Source organism: Grampus griseus, assembly GCF_964374135.1.
Source record: "Grampus griseus genome assembly, chromosome: 7".
In the NCBI taxonomy this organism is placed as follows: Eukaryota; Metazoa; Chordata; class Mammalia; order Artiodactyla; family Delphinidae; genus Grampus; species Grampus griseus.
In genome coordinates this window covers 68,159,344-68,170,674 of record NC_139001.1, presented here as the reverse complement: position 1 = coordinate 68,170,674, position 11,331 = coordinate 68,159,344, and positions in this window count along the sequence as shown.

The window sequence follows — 11,331 nt, the reverse complement described above, 5'->3', positions numbered from 1 at the left end:
TTGCCTATAGTGAAAATGAAATCATGACAATATTTTTTTAGTATAACAAGGCTATGATCAGATTTAAATTGTTAAAAGCAAACTTTGAATTATCTAGGAGATGGTATTAGAGAAAGCTGAGGTTAGAAGCAGTGAGACTAGTTAAAAGGTTGTACTCAGGTCCATGTGAAAAATGTGGCATCTATGGAAGTGACAGTTGGGGGATACGCTGAGGAAATATTCAAGAAATACTCAGAAAACAGAAACAACAAGATTGGTAACATTATATATGGGTGGTGAAGAAGAGAAAGGGATCAAGAAAGGCTTCCTGGGTTTCTCACTTTAGTTACCCTATGAGTATACTGTCTCCTGACTTGGATAGAGAATGCAGGGAAAGGGACAGTCTTACGAAAGGAAGAACAGAGTGTGAAGTTTGGGGTATCTCTTGTACATCTAGGTACTCTAAATCAGCACCTCTTAAACTTGAACATGCTTACATGAATCATTTGAGCATCTTGTTAAAAGGCAGATCCTGTTAAAAGGCAGAAGCTCTGTGGTAGGGCCTAAGATTTTGCATTTCTAACAGGCTCCCAGGTGATATCAACGTCATTGGTTCTCAAAGCACATTTTGAATCACAAGACTATGGTGTGCTGACATTTTTAACCTGAAGTGCAAACAGGATGCCTGCTAATGACAAACTGAGTTTGCACAAGGAAAGGATAGAGGGACGGAGGGAGGGAGGGAGAAAGAAAACAAGAAAATAATAAGAAGGGAGGTAGTAAGGCAGAGAGAATGAAGGTGCTGCAAGAAAAATGAGAAGAAATGTGCACTAAGGAGAAAAGAAGTATTGATAAGTAGCAGTTTGTCAGCAACAGTGACCTTAGTTGCTTTTAAATCACACCTGTGTCAAAGGATGCCTATCCCTCCCCTATCTAGAAATATTATAAAGTGATTTAAAAAAAACAACTTTTTAGAATCTGCCAAAGTTTAGTATCAAAGAGCCAGTGTGAACTAGAGAGACATAAAGGCTGTTCTTCTGAACCCAAAGTTTTTATTTTATTTAACCAACGTAATGAATGTTGTACAAGGATACAGTTGGTACATTTGCAACAAGATGGTCAGTATCTCATAAGGAGTAATATTAAAACCCAGGATAACATGAAAAAAGAAATTGCTAGGAAAAAATAAAGAGAAATTCAAGAGATCCAAATCTATCTCCCATGCTACAGGACTTTAGTTTTTAACGTTGTTTTGTTTTGTTTTGTTTTCAACATTAGGCTGAATTCTTACAGGCTTAGTAGTTTTTAGTGTGGTCCTGCCAGAAAGGTGGTAATCTCCATGACCTCTCCAAGTCCTTTCCAACCCTCAAATTCTATGGCTGTGCACTCCTCTGTTTCTCCTTTTATCTGTCAAGGCTTAACTTGTCTTTTCCTATTGCATTCAACTCAACAAATACCAAGCATACTTCATTTTTGTAAGTTTAGTAATTGTTACTCATTTTCATTCAATTATTTTTTTTTCATCTAATTGTTTCAAAATGTTTTCAAGTGTATCTAAAAGAGAAAATAACCAAATGCCCACAAATGTATCCCATTTTGAGAAGTAAGCACTGGTCTATATATCCCCTGCCTAATCATCTAAACATAGTCATAGACAAGGAAATTACTAGGTTAATAGTAGAAAATAATCATTTATCAGGAGAGAATCAATGGCACATTATTTTTAGCATTATTTTATCTAGGTAGTTGTGCTCTATCAAATATTTGCTCTGGTGCCAAATTAGGCCGCAAGTTTAATTTTTACCAGGGAAATATATATATATTTGCTAAACCAGAAAGGAGAAAGTCCATATTAAAAATAACTATGATTACTGAGACATTCTATCAAAGCCATAAATAATTATTTCTATTTTTCATTCAGATATCCCAAAGTGTTTTAATATTTCACAATAATGAACTCATTAATCCTTACAGCCTCTGATGGTACAGGTAAATAATCTGATTGATCTTGCTTTGCTTTTTTTTTTTTTTTAAAGATAATTGTAAAATGACTTGCAATGCTGTTGTGTTTGCAGGGAGGGGGATACTAGACAATTCTTGATTCTTTAGTCTTCATCAAGACCGTTTTACCACCAAGTCTCAGTGAATGAATTTGTGTGAAATTGACTGATGTTTTTGTTACTAGTTGTTGCATTTTTTTCTTTGTTTTTTAAAATTTATTTTCAGCAGACCACATCTTGCTTGCCTACTTACTCTGTCAGCAATATTTTTCCCATAATTTGTTTATTTGGCTTCTTTCTAGGTCACCCTATTACCAAAGTTTTCTGCTTGGACATTCTTCCCAGTTGAACACTTTCTCTTAGTATTATAACAAATTGAATGCTTCCTTCAAGGCTGTGTATCTTATTATGTAATATCAAATTTTATTCCATTTTGGTTAATTTTACTTTAAGATTAAGTTATTTGTTCTGCCCAGAGGTCACTAAATTGAATACTACCACTTCTGTCCCCTTTCTGTCTTTTTACTCATGAAAAATCATTCCGGTTACATTTCAGAAGGAATCATCTGCCCCAAACTATTTGCCTAAGCTGTGTCTCTAGAGCATAACCCAAATAAGTCTTTCTTTTTTATTTTTCCTCCCGTTGAAAATCAGAGCAAGCCATTCCAAAGATTTACCTATCAGTACATTGCTAATTACACTAAATCATTTCATGTTAAAGATGAAGAAATCTGGGAAGCAGTAAAAATATAGAAGAGAAGGTTTATTAGTGTGTATATAGAGAGATGGAATTCAATAAAGAAAGGAGAAATGATCAGAAGGCATAATGGGGGAAAAAAAGCAATACTAATGTGGCTTTTCAAATTAACATGAAGTAAAATACTGGAAAGACCAAAGCTATCTTCTTTCCCCTCCCACCTCTCCAAGACACAGGGTATAGAAAAAATTATCAGGAAGTAGAATCTAGTTGCTTCTTTTTAACAGAGGAGTAGGTTCCTGTTATTCCATACGATGTAAAAAATGAATTTAAAAGGGTTATTCAGGTTAGGTTTCATCTGACATTGCAACAACTAATCTAGCTATCAGAATTTATGTCTTCTTAATGAACTAGAGTGGTGGATGGTTAGAGAAACCAGATTGTCACACCAATCATGTCTTTTCTACATTCTTTCTAATAAGTAATCAACTATATACTTATCTGTGTACGGATTGGTAAAATATGGCTGTCCATTAATGCCAAAACAGCAATTCATTTCTTGCATATAATATTACACACTGTGATGGCTAATTTTATATCTCAACTTGGCTAGGCTATGGTGCCAAATTTGTTTGGTCAAATACCAGTCTAGATGTTGCTGTGAAGGCATTTTTTAGATGTGATTAACATTTAAATTAGTAGATTTTAAAAAATCAAATTACCTCCCATTATGTGGTAAGTCTCATCCAATCAATTGAAGGCCTTAAGATCAGACACTGAAGCTTCCACAGGAAGAAAGAATTCTCTTCAAGGTTTCAATATAGAAACCTGTCTATGTTTCCAGCCTGCTGCCCTACAGAATTTTGATTCAGGGACTGCAACATCAACTTTTGCCTGTGTCTCCAGCCCACTAGCCTGCTCTATGGATTTCAGACTTTCCATCTACCAAAATTGAAAGGGCCACTTCCTTAAAATCAATCTTTGTCTCTCTTCCTCTCTCTCCCTTGTTTCTCTGGATAATCCAGACTAATACATGTGCTAAAAGGATGTCTTCGGCTGTTGCAATACAATTTATAGTCACCTCTATATCATTTCATGCTACATTAGAAGAACAGTTTATATCCATTACTTTGGATCAGTAAATATAAATAGAACACTTTTAAATCATTAATTGTACAAAGACCCTATTCTTACTGGCACCCTCCAAGAACCAGGTCCTCATCTACTAATGCCCAAATTATCTACATGTCTTATTCTTCCTTCTCCTATATAACAATGCCAGTTTTATCTTGATAAAACACATATATCAAAGGGTTATTTTAATAGACAAAACTCTAAAAATTCTATAGTATATAAATAAGATAAAATCCTCCCTGACCAGTTCCCAGTACTGAAAACCCTTCACAATTAGATCTGCCTCTGTAACTTTATTATCTCCACAATCCCCAGCATAAATCCTATATTCTAGTCAGAGCAAATTCCCTGTTGTCCCTAAAGATGTCAAGTTCATTTTTGTCTTCCTTTTTCTTCCTGCTTCTTTCTTCCTTTCTCACTATAATGATCTTACTCTCCTCTACTGCCTACCTAAATCATACCTGCTTTTCAAAACCTAGCCTATGTTTCATATTTGCCTAAGAATTCCTAGACTATTCTAGTGCAAGTTGAAGAGCCCCTATTTGAGTGCTAGAGTATGTCATAGACTATCATAGACTCATGAAGTCACAAATTTTGAAAAGCCATCAATAATCATCCATTCCAACCATTATCAAAGACATGAAAATACCTTTACAGCATTCTAAACAAGTGGTCTTTCATTCCTTTCCTCCACACCTCCAGTGATGAAGAATTCAGTACCTCCTGCCCATTTTATTTTATGAACAGCTCCAAATCTTAGAGATGTCTTCCTCTAAGTCATATTTTGACATGTACAGTAACATCCAAGAAATGAAATATTTTTGAGACAAGATTTATATTATAAATGCCAAATAAAAACCAAAATACATTAAAATGATTATCCCTGCATAGATAACAAAGCAAATTTTGTCAAAAAATGTCCATTGGAACAATTTTTGCAGTCCAGAATTTGTCTTTTCTTTTTTCCTAGTCTCTATTTTAATATTAAATAATGACTTCCAACTATATTCCAGTTTGGCTACAATGATATGCTCATACAGACAGATTGGTTTTTTAATTAATCAAGTGATGTTTTACATCTGCCCTTGTCTTTATTCTTTAGCAAACTAGATAATAGTCTCCTCTCAGTCAGATGCTATCTTAGAGCCCTCATTTTTCTCTCTTTGTACTTAGATCAGTGCAAGGAATATCAACTTCTCTCAAATAAGTGCTGAATTTAAAAAGTGATTTAAGGAAGGAAAATGTACACAGCAAAAAACATTCCTGGGACTTCCCTGGTGGTCCAGCATTTAAGACTCCATGCTCCCAAGGCAGGGGCCCGGGTTTGATCCCTGGTTAGGGAACTAGAGCCCGCATGCTGCAACTAAAGATCCCGCGTGCCACAGTGAAGATCCCACACGTGACAACGAAGATCCCACCTGCCGCAACTAAGACCCGGCACAGCCAAATAAATAAATATTAAAATAATAAATTCAAAAATTAAATTTAAAAAACTCCTGAAATATTTGGTAGAATCCAATTTCAAGATCAAGCCACAGAGAAAATTTCCTTTCAGTTTTTTAGTTTTGCCTTTTCTCCCTTGAAAATATATGCCTAACAACAAATAGTGAAGTTCTTTACTCAAAAAAATGTGCTGGTCTTTTTTTCTTAACTGAAAATATGTTACTGGAATGAAGCTGACAGATATAGATAGCAATAAAAAATATTGTACCAAAATCTTGAAATAAAATGATAAAAACAAGCCTACTTACCCATATTTTCAAATTAAGGACCATCTGTGAGCTTTAACTGTGATTCTTATATATGAATCTCTTGAAGTTTCTCTCTGCTTTACTGCACTTTCCTATAAGTAAATTGAATCCAGTGCTAATAGTTTTGCAGAACATTGTATAACATGAATTTAGAGTTATGTCTGTTTGTTTGTTATTTGCCTGTTTTTACTCTCTTGTGTATCCTTCTTGCTCAGAGAGATACTGAGGGAGTCATTCTTTGTACATCTTCTTCATCCTCTGATAATCTTGCAAGGTAATTAGTTTAAAAAAAAAGATGTAGAATGTATAGCAAATATGTAGCAAATTGGTAAAAGAAATAGTCTAGTAGGGAAATTATGCTAAAAAAATAAAGACATTAACTGTACTGGGCAGGGAGGAGAATATCTAAAGGCATAATTGGCAAGGCGATTGACCAGATGACCTACTAGATTATTGTTTCCATCTCTAATTTTAGTTTACCAAGGAGGATTTTCATACTGCAGTTAAAAAAATCTTCCACGTGTCAAGTATTTCTTTTTTGTGCGTAGCTGATACGTAAATGTTTCTCAAAATGTACACCAACAATCTTTCTGCCAATATAGCCAATCAAGTTTCCTTCCTTACCAGTCTCCTAGGAAACCACTACAGTTTCTGAAATGGATAGCAGAGAGTGGAAAACAAAGGGGTAACCAATCCCCCGTTTTAATGTCTAAAAAATGCAGCTTTGTCATTATTTAATGGCTAAAAGCTAGATATGAGCACTCATTATATGAGGACCACCTCAAAAATTCTCCTATAGGGAGAGTATTTATTTAACTTTATAAGTTTGATTTTCACAGGAAAAAGGACATAGAAAAGTCTTAACTGACTGCTCAGATGTGAAAAATGATGGCCCTTGGTTTTTTACAAATATGTTGTGGCAGTTTTGCTTGTGCCTACCTCTTCTCAGCAAGATTCTTTTTCCTGCCATTATTCAGTAACATAAGCACTGTTTTTGTTTAGAAAATCCATTCTTTCAGAATTGTATCTTCCAAACAGACAGTTTAGATCTACTAGTGCATCCAAAACCTTATGCATTGATTCTCTTATTTGACTCTAAATCCATAATCCCCTCTCAATAGTTTCCCTAAATTCTCAGTGGGAAGAAAAACCACTGCCCAGCATTCCCAAAGAAAAAAGTGAGTATCTCCCAACTAAAATTCCAAATGCACACAAAAAATGAGAAAGTAGTTTCTGCTAAACTTCCTCTCAGGACACACAAACAGGCCTTCTGTACCCTCCCTTTATTTAATTCCCTCTCCTCGAGCTACAGCTATTTGAGCAGCAGCCAACCATTGTGCCATCCCCAGGCTTATTTACCAGGTCTTGTGTACTCCCGTTATCATCTAGTATCTAGTTGATCCTATAACATATATTTTTTTCAAGTAGTAATAACTGCTGTGAAACAGAGAATAGGCAAACAGAGGACAACTGCAGAGAGGCTTTAGGCAGAACAGTTATGCATCCTGCCACATTCTCACTGGCATGTGGTTGTGGTGGCAGTGGTGGCAATCCCTTTTGACTTTCCCCACCCTACACTAGGTGAGTGCTAACAACAAAGCAGCACCCTTCCCCTTCCCACTAAGGCAACAGAAGAGCACTTTTACCTTGATCTGTCCTACTCTGGCAACAAGGAGACAACACTTCCCAGACTTCTAGTCTGCAGAACTAGGGGATAATAAATGGACATTATTTTAAGGCAAAAAAAAAAAAACTAATAAAATAGAACAGAGTAAACTGTCTACATAGAGTGAACCCTTGATTACGTTGTAACAATTTCACAAGTTACCTTAAAATGTGTCTATAGGTTTTATCCACAAATCCTAGGAAGACTAATGTTCATAAAGCACTCACCAATCATAATGACCATATAAAAAGGACTGAGTTCAGCACTTCTAAAAGCATTATTTAACGATCAACACAGCTCTGTAAGTAAAGTTATTTCTATTTATTCAGATAGCAAAACCTGACTCATTGAGGTTAAATGACTTTCCCAATGTCACATGTAAGTTATATAATTGATGGCAGAGGTGAGTAGAAGGAGGGATTATAGAAAAGGAAAGGAAGGGCCAACTGGGCAAAAGTCTAGGCTATTGATGCAGGAAAGCACAGAGGAGAAAGGGAAAGGGTAAAAAAAGAGTGAATACATAGGAAGCTGACGTTCCCTAGAGTTCAGAAGTACAGATCTACATGTGGTCTGGCTCTAGATAGAGAACTCACCTCCCAGATAAGCTGTTTGGTGTGGTGGTGACATCAGGGGTGGTAGAGGATATGCCAGTGGAAGTGTCCACACATCCAGGTTCCTGACAGCTGGGTGTGGATGTCCAAGAGTAGCTGGAGCAGAGCTGGGCCTAGATGTTACAGACCCATAATGAGCATGAATTCCAAAGTGGGGAGTCCAGGACAGTGTTTTTGAAAAACAAAAAGGAAGGAATAAAAAAGATCTCTCATGAAAATTAGTTAAAAGTAATTAGTCATAAAATGGTTGTCCCCTGAGTCCAGAGAAGCAACTGGCCCTAATACATTTGGAAAAGTTGTTCCAGGCAGAAAGTAATAATGACTGGTGCTTGCAAGAGTATCCAATATAAGTAGGTATTCAACAAATGCTTGTTGAAAAAATTAATACCCAAATGAGTGATTTAATAAATGAGTGAATAAATGAGTGCCAGACTATGAGTCCCAAGATCTGAGCTTTAAACCCATTTTAATTTCCAAATATATGGGTTATCTTGGGCTAATCACTAAGTCTCATTTTTTACAAATTCAAACAAATAAATTACCAATCAAGAAAGTACCTGCCAACTATGAAAGAGAACACTTAGGAGAAGCAAATGAAATTTTGACTATGAAAATACTAAGTCTGAATCACTACACAAATGAAAGACATTGTATTTATTATTTGGAATCCATTGGAAAAAATGTAAAGTGCTGGGTCAAGGAAAGAAAAAGATTTGGGATGAAAATCATGGTTTTCATAATAATACTTTTCAGAAAGAAAAAAGTAATGGGAATTAATTACAGCTGATGAAGGATCTATAAATATATTTATATCCATAAATATCTATATTGTGAATATCACCATATTTAAATAAAAATGTATAAAGGAAAAACAACAGTAAGAAGAAAACATAGTTTGTACATTTTTGTTTCCAATTTTTTCTTTACTTTTCCCGTATGAAGTAAGTGAGGCATAAAATAATACCATGGTAAATTGCCTTTTCTCAAAAAGTATAATATACAATATAGTAAAGTACTGAGTGATCACTAATGGTTACATTATACTTCTCATATTTAATTTATATTCCCCCCCACAACTTACCCTCTTTCAGCCTTTACAATTTATAATTTATCATATTTTTAATGAATTGAATCCCCTCAGTTATACATGGTTTCCAGAAATGCTTGGTAACTATCCTGTTGTTTTCTGTAGAACTGGTTTTTGAAAAACAGTCAGAGACTCCTAAACATGCTTCTAATAAGTGCCTTGCACCCTCAGAGATGTTTCCTGAGCTGTTGTCCAAGTTAACACTGAAGAAGATTTAATGATCTGTCCCTTGAGACTTTTTTGTTGGTTCCCAGGAATGTAGCAAGTGTACAATAATCCCTTTATTAAATGCTTGTGACATGCTTTGTTACTACTGATGTATTAAAGAAAGGCAATTTTCCACAATTCATACTTTCTTCTGTCTGCAACAATTCTCATAAGAAAAAGAGAAGGGTTTCACTGTACATCTATCAAGTTCTAAGTAGATAGTTATTATTTAGGCAGATCCATAAACACAGAATCCAAGCATGCTCTCTCCCCTATTTAAATATACTAGATTTTACTTCCTTTAGAAAAGAAATTTCTTGCACTAAACTGTGTAACATTGGAGTCCTACATACACTACAAATAACACAATTTATCATAATATTTCATTTCCTAAAATGGTTTGATCTCCATTACGTAATTTTTATTTTTATGTATCCAAACAATGTTCTCAATATTAGTTTATAAGGAAGAGAAAGACAACAAAACTATACACAAAATCCAGCAGCTCATGAGAATGGAGGTGATTAATTCGTGCTTCAGCATACCGCTGTGGCCATCAGGAGGCTGGGACTGAGTTCCATTCTCTTACACAGCATGCTATGTGGGTTAGGCCAAGTCCCCTACTCAACCAAGCTTCTGTATCATGAAATGAAAATCTGTGAACTTTCTGTAAACATCACCTATGAACCTATGAGTTGCTCACTGAGAAAGGCTTGAATTATGTCAATTAGATTTATCTGGTTACCAACAAAAGCAACTGACTGGCTAGCTTACAGAGAAATGGAATTTATCAGAAGGATATTGCACAGCCCACAGAAACTATGAGACAGCTGGACAACCAGGCCCCAGAAAGGACAAGAGTAGGAGGAACTCTCAGGTTCCATAGGAAATAAAGAGCATTCTCTTCAGGGAGCTGATTTTTTTTTCTATCTTTGTAACATTTAACTCAAAATTCCTTTTGTTAGAAGAAAGAGTTCCATGGGCCAACCTGAGCTTATCATTGGCTACAGGGTATCAAACCCCCTGATTTAAAGTTTTCCTAAACTGACTCATAATGATGAACAGTATTTATGCTGAAGAACTGGATCTGTTATTAATTAGATAAGATTAGATTAACTAGAAATTAGACTATCTTGAGGTGAATTCAGAAGTGAAGAGTTGATTCTAAAAAACAACAGAAAGAGAAGAATCAAACATTTAGTTGGTCATTTAATATATCATTTTATTAGACTTTTTGTAATGTGGGCACATTTTTTATGGAATTTAGGATTAAAATGACAAATGCAATTCATTTCCAAAGAGTGGAAAATAAGTGAGCACTGATCAAGAGAAATGGTGATTCCACAGAAATTAGGTTCAAGTATACACTTGGGTTAATAGATTTGCTCTCAAGTAAGAAAATAGCCAGAGGAAATACTTAGATATACTAAATCTACTGGATTTTTCAAACAATTGAGAAGTCTGGTGTGCTGTTTGTTTCAAACAGAGCCAACCTTTAACTTTGATGGCATACGATGCTATTTTACTTGACAAGCTTCTCCTCCAAATCACCTCTAAACTCTACCACCATTTTTCTTCTCTCTTTCATTCATGTGTCCATTTGTTTACTTGTTCATTCGTTTGATAGCACACAAATCCCCCTACTAGGTATAACCCTTTATATCAAGAAAGCATTAAATGCTATTTGAATGCCCTTCGTCTTCACAAGAGGCAGCCTGGACATACGGGATGTGTGTTAGACACTGACCAGAGGCACTTAAGAGGCAAAGAGAAGGAAAGCACTGGAAACAGGGAGGCTGCCTGAGGTCCACTCTACTGGAAACCAGCTCTCTGGGCCTCTCCACCGAATAGTTACACCTAAAATCCCTAGTGGTTGATGAAACTGAAAAACTATATCTACATGTATTTGACATAAAACTATAGCCCTTGATTTTTATATAAACTCCCCTCCCCCAATTAGCTATATTTCTAGTTTGTCTTTGCTTGAAATATAGACCAAATATTGCATGGAGCGAGTTAACCAAGACCTGTTATACATGTTGGACATGATAAATTGTGAGGTTTTCTTTCCCTCAGTTATGTCAGTGCCTCTTTAATTTCACTTCAAATTATTGATTTTATTAAAGTTAAACATTCAATCAAAATATTCTTTTTAATATAATAAACAAAAAACATGTCAGTAACCATTTCTAACATTGT